Raw genomic sequence first — 26749 nt, forward strand, 5'->3', positions numbered from 1 at the left:
TAACAACATCCTGTAGAGAAGTCTTCAGCTACTGACACCTATGGCTGATTTCCACTTGTAAATCTATACAGGCGATCTTATTAGGTCCTACACCATCTGGAGTGAGATGGACCCAGTTTTTTTACGAGACAATTAATTCTCTTGTAGAAAGTGTCGGATTCAAATTACAGTACTTGATTTGGATTTCGTGACATATTAACAACAATTGTCTCAAAAATGTGCCGGCACATGTGAGTGTTCCTCGACCCTGATTTATCTCCACGGTCGATGTATCACCTGCCGTAATCACTTCCCAACCTGTTGTTTGGAAACTATATGAAAAGAACGTTAATCAAACAGTGAGTGTTTTCGTGTGAGCAGTGATAGTACGAACAACCATACGCAAGATAAGGCTAACGACTGAGCAAATAAGCGACAGATACAGATAAGTGTATTCCACATTTCAGTAGACAAGTGATAAATACACTTCGTCTGGAGCTAAGGCATTACGGAAACGATTGTGACATGAGTTGCATTTTCGATAACTGGTCCTACGTATACAGTTTAATTGTTACATCATAGACAAAGTATGAGAAAAGACTATCCAAAGTCATGTTGTAATATCCAGCTATATCTGGCACTGACTTCATCCAAAAATCTTTATCCATGATTATTGATAGTGGATGTTCCTGAATGTGTCAACTGACAATGCAAAGCAAACGTTTCAGTAACAAAAATAAATTAAAAACATAAGAAGTGTTTTGTCTTAAGATACCAACTTTCCCCCCCCCCCCCCAAGAACCGTTTAAATTTTGTGTCGATTTGTTTGATTTGTTTGCGCTCTCTGTAGATTAGTTCAGACGTTCTTTGCACAACAGTTTTTAGCATGGATAGGGACTGCAATTGCTGTGTTTGGATGCAGGCTGAGTTGGCATCCCTTCGCTCCCAGCTTCAGGCAGTGTTGGCTTCGGTCACAAAGCTTGAGGCTGTTGCCAATGGGCATCACTTTGGGGGTCTGGATGGGGGTTTGTCGGGGACAGCCAGCTTGTCCCACGCATCCCCCGATCGGACTACGACTGTGGTTGCCCAGGATACTGCCCGCATTGAGGCTGATCCCTCACCTGTGGTAGAGTGGGAGGTCGTCTCAAGGTGTGACAGGGGGCGAAAGATATTCCGGAGGGCTGAATGGAAGGCCTCTCCAGTTTGTCTGACGAACCGGTTTCAGGCTCTGTCTCAGGCTGATACTGATCTTCGGCCTGACATGGCTGCTTGTCCTGTTCCAGAGGTTGCCCCTCAGTCTGCAAGATCCGGGCAGTCGCAGAGGGTGGGCTTACTGGTAGTTGGGAGCTCCAACGTCAGGCGCATAATGGGGCCCCTTAGGGATATGGCAGCAAGAGAGGGGAAGAAAACCAATGTGCACTCCGTGTGCATACTGGGGGGAGTCATTCCAGATGCAGAAAGGGTCCTTCCGGATGCCATGAAGGGTACAGGAGGCATCCATCTGCAGGTGGTCGCTCATGTCGGCACCAATGATGTATGTCGCTATGGATCGGAGGAAATCCTCTCTGGCTTCCGGCGGCTATCTGATCTGGTGAAGACTGCCAGTCTCGCTAGCAGGATGAAAGCAGAGCTCACCATCTGCAGCATCGTCGACAGGACTGACTGCGGACCTTTGGTACAGAGCCGAGTGGAGGGTCTGAATCAGAGGCTGAGATGGTTCTGCGACCGTGTGGGCTGCAGATTCCTCGACTTGCGCCATAGGGTGGTGGGGTTTCGGGTTCCGCTGGATAGGTCAGGAGTCCACTACACGCAACAAGCGGCTACACGGGTAGCAGGGGTTGTGTGGCGTGGGCTGGGCGGTTTTTTAGGTTAGATGGCCTTTGGCAAGTACAGAAAGGGCAACAGCCTCAACGGGTGCAGGGCAAAGTCAGGACATGCGGGGACCAAGCAGCAATCGGTATTGTAATTGTAAACTGTCGAAGCTGCGATGGTAAAGCACCGGAACTTCAAGTGCTGATAGAAAGCACCAAAGCTGAAATCGATATAGGCACAGAAAGCTGGCTGAAGCCAGAGATAAATTCTGCCGAAATTTTTACAAAGGTACAGATGGGATAGATTGCATGCAACCGGTGGTGGAGTGTTCGTCGCTGTTAATACTAGTTTATCCTGTAGTTAAGTAGAAGTGGATAGTTCCTGTGAATTATTATGGGTGGAGGCTATACTCAACAACCGAGCTAGGTTAATAATTGGCTCCTTTTACCGACCTTCCGACTCAGCAGCATTAGTGGCAGAACAACTGAGAGAAAATTTGGAATACATTTCAAATAAATTTTCTCAGCATGTTATAGTCTTAGGTGGAGATTTCATTTTACCAGATATAGACTAGGACACTCAGATGTTTAGGACGGGTGGTAGGGACAGAGCATCGAGTGACATTATACTGAGTACACTATCCGAAAATTACCTCGAGCAATTAAACAGAGAACCGACTCGTGGAGATAACATCTTGGACTTACTGATAACAAACAGACCCGAACTTTTCGACTCTGTATGTGCAGAACAGGGAATCAGTGATCATAAGGCCGTTGCAGCATCCCTGAATTTGGAAGTTAGTAGGAATATAAAAAAAGGGAGGAAGGTTTATCTGTTTAGCAAGAGTAATAGAAGGCAGATTCCAGACTACCTAACAGATCAAAACGAAAATTTCTGTTCCGACACTTTCAGTGTTGAGTGTTCATGGAAAAAGTTCAAGGTAATCGTAAAATGCGTTTTAGACAGGTATGTGCCGAGTAAAACTGTGAGGGACGGGAAAAACCCACCGTGGTACAACAACAAGGTTAGGAAACTACTGCGAAAGCAAAGAGAGCCTCACTCCAAGTTTAAACGCAGCCAAAACCTCTCAGACAAACAGAAGCTAAACGATGTTAAAGTTAGCGTAAGGAGGGCTATGCGTGAAGCGTTCAGTGAATTCGAAAGTAAAATTCTATGTACTGACTTGACAGAAAATCCTAGGAAGTTCTGGTCTTACGTTAAATCAGTAAGTGGCTCGAAACAGCATATACAGACAGTCCAGGATGATGAAGGCATTGAAACAGAGGATGACACGCGTAAAGCTGAAATACTAAACACCTTTTTCCAAAGCTGTTTCACAGAGGAAGACCGCACTGCAGTTCCTTCTCTAAATCCTCGCACAAACGAAAAAATGGCTGACATCGAAATAAGTGTCCAAGGAATAGAAAAGCAACTGGAATCACTCAACAGAGGAAAGTCCACTGGACCTGGCGGGATACCAATTCGATTCTACACAGAGTACGCGAAAGAACTTGCCACCCTTCAAACAGCCGTGTACCGCAAGTCTCTAGAGGAACGGAAGGTTCCAAATGATTGGAAAAGAGCACAGGTAGTCCCAGTCTTCAAGAAGGGTCGTCGAGCAGATGCGCAAAACTATAGACCTATATCTCTGACGTCGATCTGTTGTAGAACTTTAGAACATGTTTTTTGCTCGAGTATCATGTCGTTTTTGGAAACCCAGAATCTACTATGTAGGAATCAACATGGATTCCGGAAACAGCGATCGTGTGAGACCCAACTCGCTTTATTTGTTCATGAGACCCAGAAAATATTAGATACAGGTTCCCAGGTCGATGCTATTTTTCTTGACTTCCGGAAGGCGTCCGATACAGTTCCGCACTGTCGCCTGATAAACAAAGTAAGAACCTACGGAATATCAGACCAGCTGTGTGGCTGGATTGAAGAGTTTTTAGCAAACAGAACACAGTATGTTGTTATCAATGGGAGAAACGTCTACAGACGTTAAAGTAACCTCTGGCGTGCCACAGGGGAGTGTTATGGGACCATTACTTTTCACAATATATATAAATCACCTAGTAGATAGTGTCGGAAGTTCCATGCGGCTTTTCGCGGATGATGCTGTAGTATACAGAGAAGTTGCAGCATTAGAACATTGTAGCGAAATGCAGGAAGATCTGCAGCGGATAGGCACTTGGTGCAAGGAGTGGCAACTGACCCTTAACATAGACAAATGTAATGTATTGCGAATACATAGAAAGAAGGATCCTTTATTGTATGATTATATGATAGCGGAACAAACACTGGTAGCAGTTACTTCTGTAAAATATCTGGGAGTATGCGTGCGGAACGATTTGAAGTGGAATGATCATATAAAATTAATTGTTGGTAAGGCGGGTACCAGGTTGAGATTCATTGGGAGAGTCCTTAGAAAATGTAGTCCATCAACAAAGGAGGTGGCTTACAAAACACTCGTTCGACCTATACTTGAGTATTGCTCGTCAGTGTGGGATCCGTAACAGATCGGGTTGACGGAGGAGATAGAGAAGATCCAAAGAAGAGCGGCGCGTTTCGTCACAGGGTTATTTGGTAACCGTGATAGCGTTACGGAGATGTTTAACAAACTCAAGTGGCAGACTCTGCAAGAGAGGCGCTCTGCATCGCGGTGTAGCTTGCTCGCCAGGTTTCGAGAGGGTGCGTTTCTGGATGAGGTATTGAATATATTGCTTCCCCCTACTTATACCTCACGAGGAGATCATGAATGTAAAATTAGAGAGTTTAGAGCGCGCACGGAGGCTTTCAGACAGTCGTTCTTCCCGCGAACCATACGCGACTGGAACAGAAAAGGGAGGTAATGACAGTGGCACGTAAAGTGCCCTCCGCCACACACCGTTGGGTGGCTTGCGGAGTATAAATTTAGATGTAGATGTAGGCCTTGCCGTTGGTGGGGAGGCTTGCGTGCCTCAGTGATACAGATAGCCGTACCGTAGGTGCAACCACAACGGAGGGGTATCTGTTGAGAGGCCAGACAAACGTGTGGTTCCTGAAGAGGGGCAGCAGCCTTTTCAGTAGTTGCAGGGGCAACAGTCTGGATGATTGACTGATCTGGCCTTGTAACACTAACCAAAACAGCCTTGCTGTGCTGGTACTGCGAACGGCTGAAAGCAAGGGGAAACTACAGCCGTCATTTTTTCCGAGGGCATGCAGCTTTACTGTATGGTTAAATGATGATGGCGTCCCCTTGGGTAAAATATTCTGGAGGTAAAATAGTTCCCCATTCGGATCTCCGGGCGGGGAATACTCAGGAGGACGTCGTTAGCAAGCAGTGAAGGAAACAAAAGAAAAATTCGGAGTAGGTATTAAAATCCATGGAGAAGAAATAAAAACTTTGAGGTTCGCCGATGACATTGTAATTCTGTCAGAGACAGCAAAGGACTTGGAAGAGCAGTTGAGCGGAATGGACAGTGTCATGAATGGAGGGTATAAGATGAACATCAACAAAAGCAAAACGAGGATAATGGAATGTAGTCGAATTAAGTCGGGTGATGCTGAGGGAATTAGATTAGGAAATGAGACAAAGTAGTAAAGGAGTTTTGCTATTTGGGGAGCAAAATAACTGATGATGGTCGAAGTAGAGAAGATATAAAATGTAGACTGGCAATGGCAAGGAAAGCGTTTCTGAAGAAGAGGAATTTGTTAACATCGAGTATAGATTTAATTGTCAGGAAGTCATTTCTGAAAGTATTTGTATGGAGTGTAGCCATGTATGGAAGTGAAACATGGACGGTAAATAGTTTGGACAAGAAGAGAATAGAAGCTTTCGAAATGTGGTGCTACAGAAGAATGCTGAAGATTAGATGGGTAGATCATATAATTAATGAGGAGGTATTGAATAGGATTGGGGAGAAGAGAAGTTTGTGGCACAACTTGACTAGAAGAAGGGATCGGTTGGTAGGGCATATTCTGAGGCATCAAGGGATCACCAATTTAGTATTGGAGGGCAGCGTGGAGGGTAAAAATCATAGAGGGAGACCAAGAGATGAATACACTAAACAGATTCAGAAGAATGTGGGTTGCAGTAGGTACTGGGAGATGAAGAAGCTTGCACAGGATAGAGTAGCATGGAGAGCTGCATCAAAACAGTCTCAGGACAACAACAATCAATCTTCTGGTAGTTAATGAAACGGTAAAACTGACGATGTGTATTTTACGATTGGGAAGGGCTATATTTCGTAATATATTTTAGGGCTGAAGTTATTGTTTTATATCAATTGTCAAAATACCAATCTGATGCAAAGCTTTTCGGGTACTTCTTAATGTGCTGTGGATGATGTTGTTGTGCACTTTACCAAACGAAAAAATGTAGTACCATTTGGCTACAGGATTAGGGTATCACAGCTGGACGCAGCCATATCATACAGATACGTGGGAGTAGCAATGTGTGACGGCATGAACTAGCAAGATTATATAGCAGGCGCACGTGAGAACCGCACGCAACTCTTGCCTTTTAGTCCGTTGCCGCTCTTGTCGACGTGTCGTCACTGCACACGGGCAGATTTCTTGTCGCCTTTATGAGCTGTACGCAACAGATATTTTCAATAACAGCATATTATGCAAGTAGTTCTACGAACTGTCAACTGCATCCGCTCAAATGTCAAAACACACCGATAGTTCAAATCCTTGATAGAAAAAAATGTACAATGATGAACTTGCGGATATGCACGGTGGACCATTGATAGTGACCGGGCCAAATATCTCACGAAATAAGCGTCAAACGAAAAAACTACAAAGAACGAAACTTGACTAGCTTGAAGGGGGAAACCAGATGGCACTATGGTGCGCCCGCTAGATGGCGCTGCCATAGGTCAAACGGATATCAACTGCGTTTTTTTTTTTTTTAATAGGAACCCCCATTTTTTATTACCTATTCGTGTTGTACGTAAAGAAATATGAATGTTTTAGTTGGACCACGTTTTTCGCTTTGTGATTGATAGCGCTGTAATAGTCACAAACATATGGCTCACAATTTTAGACCAACAGTTGGTAACAGGTAGGTTTTTTAAATTAAAATACAGAACGTAGGTACGTTTGAACATTTTATTTCGGTTGTTCCAATGTAATACATGTAACTTTGTGAACTTATCATTTCTGAGAATGCATGCTATTACAGCGTAATTACGTGTAAATACCACTTTAATGCAATAAATGCTCAAAATGATGTCTGTCAACCTCAATGCATTTGGCAATATGTTTAACGACATTTCTCCCAACAGCGAGTAGTTCGCCTTCCGTAATGTTCGCACATTCATTGACAATGCGCTGACGCATGTTGTCAGGCGTTGTCGGTGGATCATGATAGCAAATATTCTTCAGCTTTCCCCACAGAAAGAAATCCGGGGACGTCACATCCGGTGAACGTGCGGGCCGTAGTAAGGCGCTTCGACGACCAATCCACCTGTCATGAAATATGCAATTCAATACCGTTTCAACGGCACGCGAGCTATGTGCCGAACATCAATCACGTTGGAAGTACATCGCCATTCTGTCATGCAGTGAAACATCTTGTAGTAACATCGGTAGAACATTACGTGGGAAATCAGCATACATTGCACCATTTAGATTGTCATCGATAAAATGGGGGCCAATTATCCTTCCTCCCATAATGCCGCACCATATATTAACCCGCCAAGATCGCTGATGTTCCACTTGTCGCAGCCATCGTGGATTTTCCGTTGCCCAGTAGTGCATATTATGCCGGTTTACGTTACCGCTGTTGGTGAATGACGCTTCGTCGCTAAATAGAACGCGTGCAAAAAATCTGTCATCGTCCCATAATTTCTCTTGTGCCCAGTGGCAGAACTGTACACGACGTTCAGAGTCGTCGCCATGCAATTCCTGGTGCATAGAAATTTGGTATGGGTGCAATCGATGTTGATGTAGCATTCTCAACACCAACATTTTTGAGATTCCCGTTTCTCGCGGAATTTGTCTGCTACTGATGTGCGGATTAGCCGCGACAGCAGCTAAAACACCTACTTGGGCATCATCATTTGTTGCAGATCGTGGTTGACGTTTCACATGTGGCAGAACACTTCCTGTTTCCTTAAATAACGTAACTATCCGGCGAACGGTCCGGACACTTGGATGATGTCCAGGATACCGAGTAGCATACATAGCACACACCCGTTGGGCATTTTGATCGCAATAGCCATACATCAAACGATATCGACCTTTTCCGCAATTGGTAAACGGTCGATTTTAACACGGGTAATGTATCACGAAGCAAATACCGTCCGCACTGGCGGAATGTTACGTGATACCACGTACTTATACGTTTGTGACTATTACAGCGCCATCTATCACAAAAAGTGGTCCAACTAAAATATTCATATTTCTTTACGTGCTACACGAATATGTAATAAAAAAAAGGGGTTCCTATTTAAAAAAACGCAGTTGATAAGCGTTTGACTATGGCAGCGCCATCTAGCGGGCCAACCATAGCGCCATCTGGTTTCCCTCTTCAAAGTAGACGAGTTTCGTTCTTCGTAGTTTTTTCGTTTGATGCTTATTTCGTGAGATATTTGACCCGGTCACTATCAATGGACCACCCTGTATAACCTTGGTTTCTATCCCTCTTCACCATACATCGAAGGAGTCGGACACCTCCACTTATTTACGCTTCTGTCTTGCGTATTTAGTCGTCACTTATCAAGATGCCTGACGCTACCAGTTTATCAGTACACGACCACCTGTCACAAGTCTGAATAGCCAACTTTTTCAGTGCGGACCGCTACGAGACGGACACGACGAGACTCAATGAGGCTCTGAAAAGAACCGACAGGGGTGTGGAGCCATGCTGACTTTAGTGCCGTGCCAGTTGCACTAGGTTTCCCGGTTGAAGATCCAAGGCGTAAAAAGCCCGATCGAGGTTGTAACGGAACTGAAATGATGGTGGGCTGACATTAATTTGGAGCCCGCGCGTCTGAAATGGGCGCGCTTGTGTGAGACTGCCAGGGAGTGCACCCTGATGCCATCTATTGGCGAAACTGGGAATTAGCGCTGTCAGACAATGCACTAAGCTCTTAGAGTCAAATGTATTCTTTTTCTTGGTAATTATAAGTTATTACTGTATAATTTAATGTTGTAAAACGCTAGTAGTAAATTATTATGACTGGTATGGACTCCAGGGTAGTAAATATAAATATTCTTAAATACTAAATGATTTCGGTAAAAAGGTGGTAGGGGAACGCCCCCACTCTTGGTGATATGAGCGTAGCTAGGGGTAGCTGGAGACACAAGGACTGAACAAGGGAATGGCCTGGGGAGTGTTGACGTGATCGGACGTGCGTAACTGTGCTCACGCAAAAGTGATTGTGCAACAGCGAAGAGGCGAATATCGTCGCCTTTTTGGAGTAAAACGCGACGAATGGTTGTTGAAGCCGTCTCTATGCCACTGGGGCTGATTGTAAGAGTTCCTGCGCCCAGATTTTATGGCGGACGTGCAGTAGCTTATACGAGTGCTACAGCTCGTAGTTCCAGCCGCCATTAAGGGCATGAGGCGTGAAGAGCTGCGTTAGCCACCGGCATCTCACCACCAGCACCGACACGTCTAGCCAAGGCAAGACTGCTTGCAATTGTTAAGTCGAACTTTGTATACATGTAAAAGGAGAATACCAGTTTTCTTTTATGCAAGTGCAGAGGACAGAATATAGTAATGAGTAAAATTACGACGCATATTGTTCTTTGTAAAGTGTAGTAACCTCAAACATAGTATAGTGAAATCAGACTGAGGCCACCATCGCCTCTTGCATTTACAATTCTTTTGGTTGTAGAATACTTTAGCGTATAAGAATGTTGAAAAGAGCAATGGTCACACCAGAATGAGTCGCCTATTTATAGTTACTTAAATTTTTCTGAGCAACCTTTCAAGTAAAGTCACTTAACTAATTCTGTATCAATGGTCCAAAGAGTAATATCCAAAATCATTAAATAAGTTGAAGGATAGAATTTTGTTAACCGAAGTTGCATAACCTGTCTTGGTAGTAATTACCAAGCCAACTCACAGAAATTGAGAGAGTATTTGCTTTGTAGAATCATCTAGAATGATCAGAAATAGTAATATTCAGAATTAAGTTTAAATTCAACTCAAGCCATTTCACTTTGAAACGAGCCCAAAAATTGATTTATTCTTTTGCTCCTTCAGAGCTGGCGACCGTAGTTATAAGTATTTTCAGGAGGATTCGACGGTAAGTCTGCTGCTCTCGTCGTGCTGATAGGATTATCCACTGCTGCCAGCAGTGGTGATTGGATACATAAGCTCACTACCAAGTTAAGTGGGTCAGGTAGGCAGTGTTACCGTGTGAACTGTAGGGCACTGTAGGCCGTGGATCGAACCCGTTCAATCATCACAGCTCTTAGGGAAATAGTCCGGTTAGGAGTGTACTATTCATTAGGTAAATACTGGCGAGTAACGGTCAAAAATGTATACGCAAGTGAATTTAGCAAGGTCCACGTAGCACCTAGTTAATGTGGTGCAATGGCGAGGGTAGGAGTGGAGTAAAAGTGAGCTGAGCTTGTGGCAGCTGTGCTGGATTCAAATATTAACTACGTGAATTCACTACTGCCTCTTTCCATTGGGACTGAGCTATTTACAGTTAAAATACGTAGCAGTAAGCGCAAAGGCGTGACAGCTACAAGTCCGTATTGGTTTTATACATACGGAATTGGGAAGTGGGTCATTCCGTCAGTGGAGGGGGTTAAAACAACCGAGTCAGTGGAGAACATACCCCATTTACTGATGGAAAGATTCAGCGGTTCGGTCGCAAGGTCATCCCACAGACTGAGGATTGGAGTTAAATCAGGGTAAGTTCATGGTCAATGGATGACGGTAAACTCATCCTGATATTCTGCGAGCTGTGTGACACGTTGCATTGGCCTGCTGGTACCGCGCTGGTACCGCGCCAAGAAGAAATAAACTGTACGTAGGAGTGGACATGGTCGCTTTGTGCCTTCCAGAGCAACGACATCACCTAGGGAACGCCAAGAAAACATTCCCCAGGTCGTAATCTCCCTCCTTGTTTGCTTTCAGACGTTTCCTGGTGAAAACGTCTATAGCCATCTGTCCGAGGGAGCCTAAAACGTGCTTCATCTGAAAAGGCCACCTGCCGTCAACAGTGGATGTGCAGTTGCGGTACAGGCCTGCAAATTCCAATGCCAATGAACAGCTATCAGCACGGTTGTATGAGCCAGAAACCTGCTGCGGAAACGCATACGCATCAACGTTCACTGGACGGTCGTTGAGGAGAAGCTGTTGGTAGCACCTTGGTTCATCTGGATGGTCGGATGCTCAACAATTGCACATCTGTTCGCCCGTACACATCTCCGCAGCCGTCCTTCACCCCTGTCAGCTGTGACCCGTGGTGCACAACAGGTGTTTCGGTAGCTGTTTTGAATATCGGCACTTTGCCATGCACGGTATACTTTAACAATGGCGGCACGTGAACAGTTTACAAACTTAGCCATTTCGGAAATGCTCCCACCCTTGGGCTGAAAGCCAATAATCATAGCCTTTCGGACGTCATATAAATTGCACCGCTTCGGCATTACGACGACGATTGCACTGTTTTCCGCGTCCCTCCGACCACTGCTAGTGCTGCCACTGCCGTTTGTGAGTGGTTATTGTACGTTGACGTCGAACATGGGCGATGGACACATTGATGTGACTGGATTGTGTATTCTTGAGCTCACACCGCACTGCCTCATACAGGATCACGAAAAACTCGATGTAGTACACAGCCACTCGGGTTTCCTTTGAGGATTTTTTGCCATTCTGCATCTACACCTACGTCTATATGGACACTCTGCAAATCAAATTTAAGTATATATACTAAGATAGTATCTGTTCTTTCGGACATGTCCGAAAGAACAGATACCATCGGTGACCATGCATCTCGTTAGAATGAAAGAACAGATACCATCTTAGTATATATATATATATATATATATATATATATATATATATATATATATATATATATATATTGACCATCTTCTTCTTCTGTGCGAATGCACAAACAGTGCCCGAACTCTTACGGGAATCGGCAACGCGCCGCGAGTAATGAGTATAATGGGAGGGGGGGGGGGCACTACGAATGTCCCCGTTGACGTATGTCAACACCTGTAAGCAGCTAAGGGTGTTCATTTCATGGTAATTTCAAATTTAAGTGCCTGAAAGAGGGTTCATCGAACCACCTTCACAGTTCTCTATTATTCCAATCTCGTATAGCGTGCGGAAAGAATGAACACCTATATCTTTCCGTACGAGTTCTGATTTCCCTTATTTTATCGTGGTGATCGTTCCTCCCTATGTAGGTCGGTGTCAACAAAACATTTTCGCATTCGGTGGAGAAAGTTGGTGATTGGAATTTCGTGAGAAGATTCCGTCACAATGAAAAACGCCTTTCTTTTAATGATGTTCAGCCCAAATCCTGTATCATTTCTGTGACACTCTCTCCCATATTTCGCGATAATGCAAAACGTGCTGCCTTTCTTTGAACTTTTTCGATGTTCTCAGTCAATCCTATCTGGTAAGGATCCCAGATCGCGCAGCTGTTACATATTCTAAGTGTCCTGCCAATAAAACGCAGTCTTTGGTTATCCTTCCCCACAACATTATCTATGGGTTCCTTCCAGTTTAAGTTGTTCGTAATTGTAATACTTCGGTATTTAGTTGAATTTACGGCTTTTAGATTAGACTGATTTATCGTATAACCGAAGTTTAACGAGTTCCTTTTAGCATTCATGTGGATGACCTCACACTTTTCGTTATTTAGCGTCAACTGCCACTTTTCGCAACATTCAGATATCTTTTCTAAATCGTTTTGCAGTTTGTTTTGATCTTCTGATGACTTTATTAGTCGATAAACGACAGCGTCATCTGCAAACAATCGAAGACGGCTGCTCAGATTGTCTCTCAAATCGTTTATACAGATAAGGAACAGCAAAGGGCCTATAACACTACCTTGGGGAACGCCAGAAATCACTTCTGTTTTACTCGATGACTTTCCGTCAGTTACAACGAACTGTGACCTCTCTGATAGGAATCCATAAATCCAGTAACATAACTGAGACGATATTCCATGAGCACACAATTTCACTACGAGCCGCTTGTGTGGTACAGTGTCAAAAGGCTTCCGGAAATCCAGAAATACGGAATCGATTTGAAATCAGTAGCACTCAACACTTCATGTGAATAAAGAGCTAGTTGTGTTTTACAGGAACGATGTTTTCTAAACCCTTTTTGACTGTGTGTCAATAGACCGTTTTCTTCGAGGTAATTCATACTGTTCGAATACAATATATGTTCCAAAATCCGACTGCACTGTATTAATGTGAGACGAAAACAAATAAAACTGAAGTGCGCTTCTGAAGCAAAGTAACTGGCCTGCTGTCAGTATCCAGTAATCATGTGAGCTTGATCCTATTTGATCGCGTAATGAAAACGAGCGTGTTGCGAGCCCTAACATCAAGCCAGTCCCTTTGAGTGCGGCTATAACCTCGCGATATGCACTACCAAATTCGTAAGAAAATCATTCAAGTTGTTCGACCAATAGCTGTTGGATTATAGTGGCACTGCAAACACCAAAATAACTTCGGCGTTCCACAGTAGCAAAAAAACACTGACAATGTGTAACACCATAGTAAGATATTATGTAATTTTTTTCTTCTGATTAATAATGCTTTGCATAAAGTGTATTTTCTTTAATATGTGTTCTTGATATGTAGTACTATGTTTTCTCTTTACTGACTAATTGTTTTCGTTGTATTCAGAAAGGGATGATTTTGGTTAAATAATTTTGTATTGATTTGTTAATATGGGTAAATGCAATGTTTGCTTAAAAATGTTTACTTGCTACATTGCAACTGCTGATTCACACTTAGAGCTCTTGGTTCACGTTATGGTAAAAGATGGTGTGGTTCCCCTCTAAAACGGAAGTTATTTAGCACACTCAAATTGGGGTTGGTGCGAGTAAAAAGGTGGACATGAGAGTCAGTCGGAGACTAGCTACCATACAGTTGGCAGCTAGTGATTGGAAAGTGCATTGTGGAGGTGACGAGTGAGGCTTTTAGTGCTTGGATTTATTACGCCAAAGCCTGGGGTGGATGAATGGATTTAATATGATGCTCTGTGGCTTGAAAGTATTATAAAATCTGATGATAGTCGCCATGAAGAAAATAACAGAGCATATCAATTACAACTGCAAGTGCATCTGCCATCATATACTTGCCACCAATATTGCGCAATTACTGTAACAGAGACGAGGAATCACAGATTTGTAAAGTGATGGATCAGCACATTTAGTATGTACAAATACAAGGTAACTCATACCAAAATTTATTTACCTACCTTGATTTTCCCTATCATAACACCTATCAGGATCCTCTCCTTTTGAACAATGATTTCCGAGTGTCCAGATTGCGAGAAATGATTATCAAAAAAGAAAGACAATTATTTGATTAAATTTGTTAAAAATTGAGTGAAATAGGTTATCTAAAATTATTGTGGATTTTGGTGAAGTCGAGGGAGGAAGTAAGAGTATCTTTTGTTAAAGACCCCTAGTAACTGAACTTCTTCATTTTAAAGTTTTGTGATCTCTTAAAATTACTTGCTTAACCTATGATTTCAAAAGTAAACAACTGAGATGATAACAAACAGACAACAAACCATTTTGATGTCAGTTTAAATTAAATGTTCTTAATGATTGGTTTGAAAAGCAATACCTAGCGAATATATTGACTGTAGAATCTGTTAAAAATACACACAAGGTGAGTCAGTTTACAAAGAACTGTTTTCCTAAGTTGGCATTCATTATATTGTTCATGAAAGTGTGTTTATTTTGCTTTACTATAGTAGTCAAAATTAGGGGGCCTCATTGAAACTTGCTCAGAATGCACAAAGTTACTTGATTATAGAAAGTTCCAACTGCTCTTAAATTTTGTGTTGAGTTTTGTGTACATTGTTTTTCAAAAGGTGTAATATCAGTTTATGAGCACCCATTGTGTACATTGTGTTTCAAAAGGTGTAATATCAGTTTATGAGCACCCACTTATTGTTTTATTCTCACTGAAGGTGAAGTTACTATGAATGCCATTATCCATGCAAACATTTACTTCTTTGCTTTTAAAGAATAGTGTGAATCTTATTGTACGTGAATTTTATTTAAATTTGTACTGTGTAGAAAATATCTGATGAAATAAGACTAAGCCCATGCCCAAATTCTAGTTTAGCGGTGATTTGCATTTGTAGTGTTGATGAAGTTATTCAGTTTTGACAAAATATGTAATATTGATGAGTGTAACAGTGCCATTATCCATGCAAACATTTACTTCTTTGCTTTTAAAGAATAGTGTGAATCTTATTGTACGTGAATTTTATTTAAATTTGTACTGTGTAGAAAATATCTGATGAAATAAGACTAAGCCCATGCCCAAATTCTAGTTTAGCGGTGATTTGCATTTGTAGTGTTGATGAAGTTATTCAGTTTTGACAAAATATGTAATATTGATGAGTGTAACAGTGTCTTTTGTGTTTGTGAGAACGTGAATATATTCTGCTACTGCTTTTACCCACTATAACATTTTTTGCTTCTGACTGGGTTCATTGCACTTTCGTAGGAAAGAAATATAGGACGGGTTATCCACTAAAACTGTCTACTTTTTCTTTAAAATAAGTGTTTCACATTTCTATGCCTAATTAGGCTGGCGACTATATTCTGTTTCATTTGAGTAAGTTTGAGTAGTTAAAACAGTTCCTAAATTAGATCTGTTACTTTCTGTGTATTTTTGCAAATTTAATTTCATGTCCGATAGGCAAAAACCCTTTAGGCATTTCATGGTCAAATCTATAAAAATCCTTACAGAGGGTACAAATATACTGCATCTAAGTACCGTAATTGGTTATAAATACAGTGTCAGTATACTAACGGTGCAGTGTAGGGGTTATAAATGTTCCAGGAGGAATGGCTAATGTTCAGGGACATGGTAAAAACAAATATTCGAAGCAAAAGAGCCTAGTAAAAATGGGCTATAAAATGCACACCTTAAGAGCTATGAGCACTTCATTTTTGAGATTGTGAAACAAATCTCTTCTACTAAAAGCTCTTTGCTTTCCATATTTTGGGAGGAGGTAGTACGGACAAAAACAAGTTAAAAATGTCTAGTAAATATGGGCTTTAAAGCGCGTACCTTAAGAGTTATGATTACTTGTTTAGCAGAAGAGATGTGTTTCACAGTAGCGAAGATAAGCAAGAGCTGGTAGCTCTTAAGATATGCATTTTAGAGTCCGTGTTTACGACACAATTTTTTCTTATTTTACTTCGTACTATCTCCTCCCAAAATAAGGAAGGCAAAGAGCTTGCAGTGAAAGAGATTTTTTTTACATTACCGGAAGTGAAGAAGTGCTCATACCTCTTAAGGCATGCATTTTAGAGTCCATATCTACTGCACTTTTTTGATTCATATGAGCGTTCCTGTCATACCGCTCAATATTAATCATTGCTCCTGGGACTCCCTGTATAAGTTCACACAAGAACTTTTATAAGGTGGCAAAATCAAAGTGCTGTAAACACATCACACTGATGTACCCTCACAATAGTAATTCCTGTAGATGCGTTGCTTGGCAGTGAGTCGTAGTAATAAAATCTGGACATACAGACTGTTGTAAAAAACTCAGCACTTATATGCTTCAGCTTCTATATTCGTTGTAGTGTACACTGATCACCCAAAATATTATGACTACTGCCCACCGCAACTTTGGATGCTGCTTGGTGGTGTTGCGGGCACGTGTAAGTGTGTAAACGGAGCAGACACAGTCGAGGGATCATACTAGCGAAGATATTAGTTGTAAATGGGGAAATCGATTGAGATAAACTACGAGGGGGAGTTGGAAAATAAATTTCCCTTGTCGACTGTGGGCCGAGTTGTGTGATATGGGCGAAAGACGACAGGTGAATGCGCACATGCACGACACAGATACACCATTGGGTAGAGGTCGACCGCGATCAAGCAGAGGGCGCTGTCGCAGTGCCTGCGCAAAGCGGAGGCCAGCCGCTCAGTCTTTTCCCGGAGCTACGGAGAGAAGGTGTGTTTTGGAGTCGTGGTCAAAGACGGAAGTGAGAGCTGTTATCCGCTATGAATGGGCACGTGGAGTATCAGGCACAGAAATTCATAACCGCCTTGTTGAGGTGTATGGGTTGAAACGTTCCCTTAGAAAAATTTATGAATTACTGTGCTGATAAAACTCTTACGCTATTTGATTTTCAAACAGCTGAGCAAAACTGATCGTACTCAGACATTTCGCTCTTTACCTACTCTGATCAACACTAAACTGACAAACAATTTTTATAGCGCAACACAATCTGACTTTCAATAATCCCTACAAAAGAATGGCCCTGACTAACATTAACCTATACCTTTCACAAATCACTTACCTCACAAAAATCTTCGTTACTCGAACTGCTGCAATACAGCCAGCTAAATAAAAGATTCAAACTACTGAAGGCACTAACTACTGATAGGCATAGTTAGCAAATGAAAGATTTTGATAGAGAACACACAATGTATTTACCTTAATAGTGTTCAAAAGTCATAATATATATATAGCATTTCACGCATTTCTTACACACGTCCAGATCATCCGCTCTCAAAACTCCGCCATTTCTCTCCCCACATCCACCACTGCTGGCGGCTCACCTCCAACGGCGCAACGCTACGCGCTGTTAACATCCAATTGCCCAACACTAGAATAGCGAATATTACAACAATGCTAACCAGCCACAGACTGCACACATCACAGTCAGTGATTTTCATACAGAGCGCTACGTGGTGTTACCAATATAAAAACCTAAACAGCCTACTTACAGGGTCAGGTGTGATGTCGAGGCAAATGGTGCGAAGATGGTGCCAGCAATTCAGTGATGGACGTCAGCAAGTGCAGGACACACCGAGACGTGGACAGACGCTCATGGCCACTACAGATGCAAATGTCAGGAAGGTGGATGACACGATTAAAGCGAACCGGCATTTCACCATCGATGGAGAAGCGGCAAACTTGGAATCGGACATGAGCGAGCTCACAAGATCAACCACGACATTCTTCGATACAGGAAGGTATCAGCACCAACTGACCCCGACGCACATGGAACAACGCATGGAGTCCAGCCTAGAACAGCTCGTGCATTACCGTGAATCTGGCAATGACCTTCTGATTCGGATTGTGATGTGGGATGAAACGTGGGTCCACCATTACACGCCTGAATCGAAGGCCGCATCCATGGACTGGAAACATCCGTCATCACCTGTCCGAAAGAAGTTCAAAAGCACTCCGTATGCAGGTAAAGTGCTACTCACCGTTTTCTGGGAGGCCAAAGGAGTTTTGCTGCTGGACTTTCTGCAGGATGCAACCATCAGTGCTGCGCGGTGTTGTGCCACTGTCAAAATTGAAAGAGGTGATTCGGAAAAAGCGGCCTGGCCTTCTCAGATCTGGCGTTCTGCTGTTGGATGACAATGCGAGACCACACACGGCGACGGCAACGCAAAACCATATTGCAACTCTTGGTTGGGAGCGCCTACACCATCCGCCTTACAGTCCGGGTCTCGCACCAAGTGACTTCCGTCTGTTTCCTGCTTTGAACAAGACTCGGCGGAAGGCGCTTTGGCAGCAATGCTGACGTCAAACAGGTCGTTCAACGCTTCTTCCGCATGTAAGGCCCTGGAGGGCTTTTTGAAGCATATAAAGCGGTATGACAAATGTCTCAATGTACTTGGAAATTATGTAGAAAAATAAAGATACGTCTTATCTTTAAACTCTCATTCTCTTTTTTTTCCTTTCACACACAGCTCTGACCGCAGTCGACAGGGGAAACTTATTTTCCAACTTCTCCCCCTCGTACTTTGACAAACAGCAGATTATTCTAAAGCAGAGCCTGTGAAAGACTATCTCGGAATCGGCGAAGCTGGTCTAATGTTCAAGTGCTACTGTCGTGAGCATCTCCGGAAGGCGGTAGAAGGGCAGTAAAATTACCACTAGGTGCTAAATGGTTGGACGTCCACTACTCTTCACAGAAAGTAGGTTTCGGAGGTTTTTCCGCTCTGTAAAGATGGACAGATGGCGACCTGTGGCATTTCTGCCCAAAGAGCGCAATGTTGGTGCACGCACAAGCGTTTCAGAGCATGCTGTTCATCTTGCATTGTTGGTCATGGAGCTCCGCAGCGGACCACCCCTATGTGTTCACGTGTTGGCCTAACGACATCGTTAGTTACGAGTGCAGTGTGCACGGGACCATCGAGAATCGACCGCAGATCAATGGAAACGTGTCGGCTCTTCGAGTGAATCGAATTTTTGCTGGACTAGGTCTGTGGTCGTCTCCACAAACGCCGTCATCGAGGTGAACGGCGGCTCGAAACCTGTATCGCGCCAAGGACGGAGGCTTTTGGGAGCAGTATTAGACTATGGGAGACAGTCTCCTGCAATTGCATAGGATCTCAGCTGCGAACCAGATGCATTCTTTCATGCTTGATGTCGTCCCCGACAGCGATGTTATCTTTCAGCAGTATAGTTTTCCCTGTCTCGGAGCCAGAACCGTGCTACAGTGGTTTGAAGAGCATTATAGTGAACTCACGTTGTTATCTCGGCGACCATCTGTTATTTACATGAATTACATTGTAAGCAGTTCATGGTTGTTTCTACGAACTGCACATTTCATGAGAAAAGCAGATGCCAGGCAGAGATTCATTGTACGTATATTAAGGCAATGTAATTCATACACGAAATATGTGGTTTACAAAACGGTTCTAAGAGGTTTTGAATATTACTCAGCAGTGTACGACTCTTAACAGGTTGGATTAATAGAAAGGATAGTGAAGATCCAGTGAAGAGTGGCACGGTTTGTACTGAGATTGTTTAGTTAGCGCGAGAGCGTTACGGAGATGCACTCTGTGGTAGATAGTGCTTCGAGAGAGACGTCGGATATCTCCAGGTTACTGTCAAAAATTCGAGAGCGCACTTCCAAACAGAAACGGGCAACGTAATATTTCCTCCAATATACGTCTCGAATCATCCCATGTAGGCTTTCACGGCCGGCGTCTTCATCAGTGAATCAGGCTACTTACAAGAAGAACTAAATCATTTACGAATGGCTTTTGCGAAAAATGTTTATACGAAAAACGAGATTAACCGAGCACTTCACCCAAGTAGAAAAATGCCTAAAAATAGGAGACAGCAACAACCATCTTCCGTTCATCCATAACATCACGGATCGCATTGGGAAAGTACTAGCCAAGTTTCAGATGGAGACTATTTTCAGACCTACTAAGAAAATTAGTGAATGCCTAAGATCAACAAAAGATGCTGGTCACACCCTAGCCACCCCAGGGGTATATAAAATTCCGTGTAGTTGTGACAGGGTTTACATAGGAACTACAAAAAGAAGCATCAATACACGGTTGACGGAGCACAAAAGAAACTGTCGCTTGGGACATATCGACAAATCGGCAGTAGGGGAACATGTTTTTAAGGATGGAGATCACGAAATAAAATATGGTGAGACAAGCGTGCTAGCGAGGACGTCGCATTATTATACACGTATGTATAGAGAGGCAATTGAAATCCACAAACATCAATACAATTTTAATCGTAAAGAAGAAGGATTAAAATTGGACAAGATATGGCGGTCGACGTTGCATCAATCACGTGACAATCGATTGCCTGCAATCGAGAGAACAGACGATAGCCAGAGATAGCTACACATCGACGCCACGTGACGTGCGGTAGCGCCGTCTACGATCTCCATATAAGCGGCGGCCCCAGCTCCTAGCAGCGAGTCGTCGACTCAACTCGGAAGATGTTCTCCGTAGTTGAGAACGAAACGTCAGGGAGAAGAAGTTCTACAGATCGACCACGGCAACTTAGCCCGGAAGTGTTTACTGATGGATACGTCTCGAAAAACACCAGGGCGCGATAGGCAAAGAAATTATAGCTCATGTCGACGTTTACCGTCAGTCATTATAGCCAGGCGCCATTCGCGAATGGAATAGGGAAGCTTACAGTGTAATGGTATCAGAGGTACCCTCCACCACACACCTTAGGTGGCCTGCGTAGAATAGCTGTAGATGTAGATTCATTCAAATGGTTCAAATGGCTCTAAGCACTATGGGACTTAACATCTGAGGTCCTCAGTCCCCTAGACTTAGAACTACTTGAACCTAACTAACCTATGGACATCACACACATCCATGCCCGAGGAAGGATTCGAACCTGCGACCGAAGCAGCAGCGCGGTTCCAGACTGAAGTGCCTAGAATCACTAGGCCATAGAGTCATTGTTAGGACGGTTTTCTTTTTAATGTTGCTGATGTACTTTGATGTTGATGATGATGATGTTTGGTTTGTGGGGCGCTCAACTGCGCGATTATCAGCGCCTGTACAAATTCCCAATCTTTACCCAGTCCAATCTCGTCAGTTCCATGAATGATGATGAAAGGATGAGGACAAAAAAAAAAAAATGGCTCTGAGCACTATGGGACTCAACTGCTGAGGTCATTAGTCCCCTAGAACTTAGAACTAGTTAAACCTAACTAACCTAAGGACATCACAAACATCCATGCCCGAGGCAGGATTCGAACCTGCGACCGTAGCGGTCTCGCGATTCCAGACTGCAGCGCCAGAACCGCGCGGCCACTTCGGCCGGCAAAGGATGAGGACAACATAAACACCCAGTCCCTGGGAGGATGTTGTTGTTGTTGTTGTGGTCTTCAGTCCTGAGACTGGTTTGATGCAGCTCTCCATGCTACTCTATCCCGTGCAAGCCACATCATCTCCCAGTACCTACTGCAGCCTACATCCTTCTGAATCTGCTTAGTGTATTCATCTCTTGGTCTCCCTCTACGATTTTTACCCTCCACGCTGCCCTCCAGTACTAAATTGGTGATGCCTTGATGCCTCAGAACATGTCCTACCAACCGATCCCTTCTTCTAGTCAAGTTGTGCCACAAACTCCTCTTCTCCCCAATTCTATTCAATACCTCCTCATTAGTTATGTGATCTACCCATCTAATCTTCAGCATTCTCCTGTAGCACCACATTTCGAAAACTTCTATTCTCTTCTTGTCTAAACTATTTATCGTCCATGTTTCACTTCCATACATGGCTACACTCCATACAAATACTTTCAGAAACGACTTCCTGACATTTAAATCTATACTCGATGTTAACAAATTCCTCTTCTTCAGAAACGCTTTCCTTGCCATTGGCAGTCTACATTTTATATCCTCTCGACTTCGACCATCATCAGTTATTTTGCTCCCCTAATAGCAAAACTCCTTTACTACTTTGTCTCATTTCCTAATCTAATTCCCTCAGCATCACCCGACTTAATTCGACTAAATTCCATTATCCTCGTTTTGCTTTTGTTGATGTTCATCTTATACCCTCCTTTCAAGACACTGTCAATTCCGTTCAACTGCTCTTCCAAGTCCTTTGCTGTCTCTGACAGAATTACAATGTCATCGGCGAACCTCAGAGTTTTTATTTCTTTTCCATGGATTTTAATACCTACTCCGTTCTTTCGTTTCCTTTACTGCTTGTTCAATATACAGATTGAATAGCAACGGGGAGAGGCTACAAACCTGTCTCACTCCCTTCCCAACCAAAGCGTCCCTTTCATACCCCTCGACTCTTATAACTGCCATCTGCTTTCTGTACAAGTTGTAAATATCCTTTCGCTCCTTGTATTTTACCCCTGCCACCTTTAGAATTTGAAAGAAGTATTCCAGTCAACATTGTCAAAAGCTTTGTCTAAGTCTACGAATGCTAGAAACGTAGGTTTGCCTTTCCTTAATCTTTCTTCTAAGATAAGTCGTAGGGTCAGTATTGCCTCACGTGTTCCAATATTTCTACGGAATCCGAACTGATCCGAGGTCAGCTTCTACCAGTTTTTCCATTCGTCTGTAAAGAGTTCGCGTTAGTATTTTGCAGCTGTGACTTATTAAACTGATAGTTCGGTAATTTTCACATCTGTCAGCACCAGCTTTCGTTGGGATTGGAATTATTATATTCTTCTTGAAGTCTGAGGGAATTTCGCCTGTCTCATATATATCTTGCTCACCAGATGGTAGAGTTTTGTCAGGGCTGACTCTCCCAAGGCTATCATCAGTTTTAATGGAATGTTGTCTACTCCCGGGGCCTTGTTTCGACATAGGTCTTTCAGTGCTCTGTCAAACTCTTCACGCAGTATCATATCTTCTATTTCATCTTCATCTACCTCCTCTTCCATTTCCATAATATTGTCCTCAAGAACATTGCCCCTGTATAGACCCTCTGTATACTCCTTCCACCTTTCTGCTTTCCCTTCTTTGCTTAGAACTGGGTTTCCATCTGAGCTCTTGATATTCATGCAAGTGGTTCTCTTTTCTCCAAAGGTCTCTTTAATTTTCCTGTTGGCAGTATCTATCTTACCCCTCATGAGATAAGCCTCTACATCCTTACATTTGTCCTCTAGCCATCCCTGCTTAGCCATTTTGCACTTCCTTCCGGGAGGATATGTACTTTAAAGTAGATGGATAATTGACAAGGCATTCAACTACAAAAACATATGTGAAATGGAAAACAAGGCTGGTTTTGAGTTGATGAGATTGACTCTGTAAGCAGGCACTGGGGCCTTAGCAACAGGGTACTGCGAGGCGACAGGGGCGCGCCGCGGGCTCCCGCCGGTTTGCGCCAGCCAGCGCCGACCGTGAACCGCCGTGTTTCATAATCTCTTATCTGCTCCACAGCGCGGGTCGCTCCTAACGGTAGCCTACAGGTGCTCTATCTATACTTCAGGCAGGTCCCTGATAAGCGTTTTACCCCGATGGTGAGTGTTCAAAAGCGGAAGTCAATAACAACTTTCGTTATCGCGATGTTTGCGAAACATTAAGAAAAGTTTTTTATAATTATAAAAAAAATTGTAAATACACTCACATTATTTCCAGTATCAGATGGCAGTACATGTTCAACAACTAAAGTTAAACATATTTTTTTAATTAATAAGTTGCTTAGATTCGAGCAAGATTCATCGATGCAGTGGGTGTGAGCCCTAAACTAAATTTCTCACCCCTATCTTAACAGAAATATTGATAAATGGGGGTCATGGAGCGCCTTCGATGTGCGAGGGGCGTTAAGTAAGTAATCAACACATTTTTTCTGGAAGCATATTGGTGTTATTCGTGATTCCAATGCATCATATTCTTCTCCATTCTTTTGGCTATAATACTTTATTTTTCAACAGACCGCCTTACGCCGCCTTACTGAAGGGGCCTGTATGCTCGCATGGTACCACTCTTCTGGTCGACGTCGGAGACAACGTCTCGCTGCATCAATAACCTACGCGTCATCCACGTACTGCTTACCATGGAGCACATCCTTCATTGGGCGAAACAGATGGAAGTCGGAAGGTGCGAGATCCCGATTGTTGGGTGGATGAGGAAGAACAGTCCAATGAAGTTTCGTTAGCTCCGCTCGGGTGTGTCATGGAGGAGGAGAAGTCGGTTTGCGTTTTAGTGGCGACGAACACCCTGAAATCGTTTCTTTAATTTGCTGAGGGCAGGACAATACAGAGTTAATCATCGCACCATGAGGGAGGACATTTAACAGGACAACCCCTTCAGATTCCCAGAAGGTCACCATGATTTTAACAGCTGATGGTGCAGCTTTGAACTTATTTTACGGAAGAGAGGTGGTGTGGACCACTCCATGGACTGCCGTCTTGTTTCTGAATCGAAGCGATGAACCCGTTTTTCATTGCCTGTGACAATTTCGACAAAAATTTTCATCATCAGCCTCGTAACGCGCAAGCAATTCCGCACAGATGATCCTTCGTTGGTCTTTATGGTGTCAGTGGGTTGCTTCTGTGTTTGGCAGCGCTGTGTAGCGCTTTGCATTGCTACCCTGACTGCGCTTTCTTTGTAAGAGACTTTGTGGCTGGTTGGACTTGTTGTTGAAAGTTAATCAAATGGTTCAAATGGCTCTGAGCACTATGGGACTTAATATCTGAGGTCATCAGTCCCCTAGACTTAGAACTACTTAAACCTAACGAACCTAAGGACATCACACACATCCATGTCCGCGGCAGGATTCGAACCTGCGACCGTAGCAGCAGCGCGGTTCCGAACTGAAGCGCCTAGAGCCGCTCGGCCACATCAGCCGGCGGAAGTTAATCGCCAGTAGTTTTGGGCAGTTGGAAGTTAGTCGCCATAATTGATGGATGTACTGTTGGGCAGTTGGAGGTGAACAGCCAGCAGTGATGGATGTTAGATGTGAGAAGTTAGTATTGATGGAGGATAGAGGTCTGAAGTGTTAGCATAGGCTAACGATCTGTACATGTTCGACTTGGAGATTGAATGTTATCCATGTCTATATACCTTTGTACTAGATGTCAGTGACGATTTATATTCGTGTCTGAACTGGATGTCACATTATTAAGGTAAAAAAATTAGTACTCGCGCTACTCTTCACATAAATGTTTGAAATTGGGTTCCACTTGCGAGCTGCAGCTTGTCAGTTATGGGTCACGCAATGGAACGCTCATAGCCGATTACTCCGTTCCAAAACCTGTCTATAGTGATAATAGTTTGCTCACGCTTTTGCCGATCAGCTCCTATCACAGCAGTGCCGTGGAATGCTTTGTATTCTGCTCAGTAACGGCGCTCATACAATGCTCTAACTCTCTCTTGTCGTAAACGCTTGCGGCAAAGGGCAGGGCGAACTGCGTGTCAGTCGTCTCGGGTATTAGCAGCACAGGACCACTGAGATCCTCCATGTCTTTGAGTATGGCCCTCTTGAACCCAATGGTCCCATATTTGCATGACAGTCGTGGAACTCAAGCAACGCGGGCAGCAATGCCGTGGAACCACAAACCGATTCCGACTGTGGTAGACATTTTCTCCGTACACGAGGCGTGACACGATTTTCTCAGAAACAACCATCATTCAAATGCGATTTCCGAATGAGAAACCGGATTCATAATATTTGCTTATACATGTTACCGGCAAAGTGCCAAATCCAAGACACTGTACAGAGTGTATAGGAAATATACAGAATACCGAGAACCTTTTAGCAAGGCGTTTAATTTAATTTAATCCTTTTCCTAGGAGATGTATAAAATGGTGATGTATTTTATAAAATGCGAAATAAACAAAGGCAAATTATAAAATTATAATGAAATAATATGATCAAACCAAATATTTACTCGATTATTTCTGGAAGGGAACAACTCACTTGTGATAAAAGACTCAGGAGGAAGAAAAAACATCCCACAACCTTGTTTAACAATTTAACGGTGAATTTCTTTCTGATGTATGTAAGGCTAATATTACCTACTTTGAAAAATACTTGTAGCTGTTGTGGTGATTTTTATCACTTGTAGTTATCCCCTTGTAGCAATAAATGAGGAATTAAACATATTTTAAGGCACTTTTTTAAATTACATGAACAGTAAAAACATATATTTACTGAATGACAGTATTTCGAATTCAATAAGTGTAATTTGAGATATGTGTCTGTACCATGCTACTACACAGAAAAATTACCGTACATAATCATGGTGTGAAGTACATTTAAATGATAACCAAATAACTTGCTGTTTGTCAATGCCTTTGAACCTAAACCGATGAATATGTTTACCATTATCTTTATAACCCTAGCTGTTCACAAAACTGTCGTAACTTTACACCAAAATGAATATAAAACATGTTACAAATGATGACTAGCCACTTGTTCACAAAACTATATTAAATGTATACAAAAATGGATTCAAAATATGACACTAAAATGATTGGTTGTAGTCACTTTTCAGTCAGCTTCATCCACTTTTATTGAAACTTTTCCATTATATGCTTCTGTTTGACGAAACCCTTTATTCTTGTTGGGA

The sequence above is a fragment of the Schistocerca cancellata genome, chromosome 1 (genome assembly GCF_023864275.1).
Source record: "Schistocerca cancellata isolate TAMUIC-IGC-003103 chromosome 1, iqSchCanc2.1, whole genome shotgun sequence".
Lineage (NCBI taxonomy): Eukaryota > Metazoa > Arthropoda > Insecta > Orthoptera > Acrididae > Schistocerca > Schistocerca cancellata.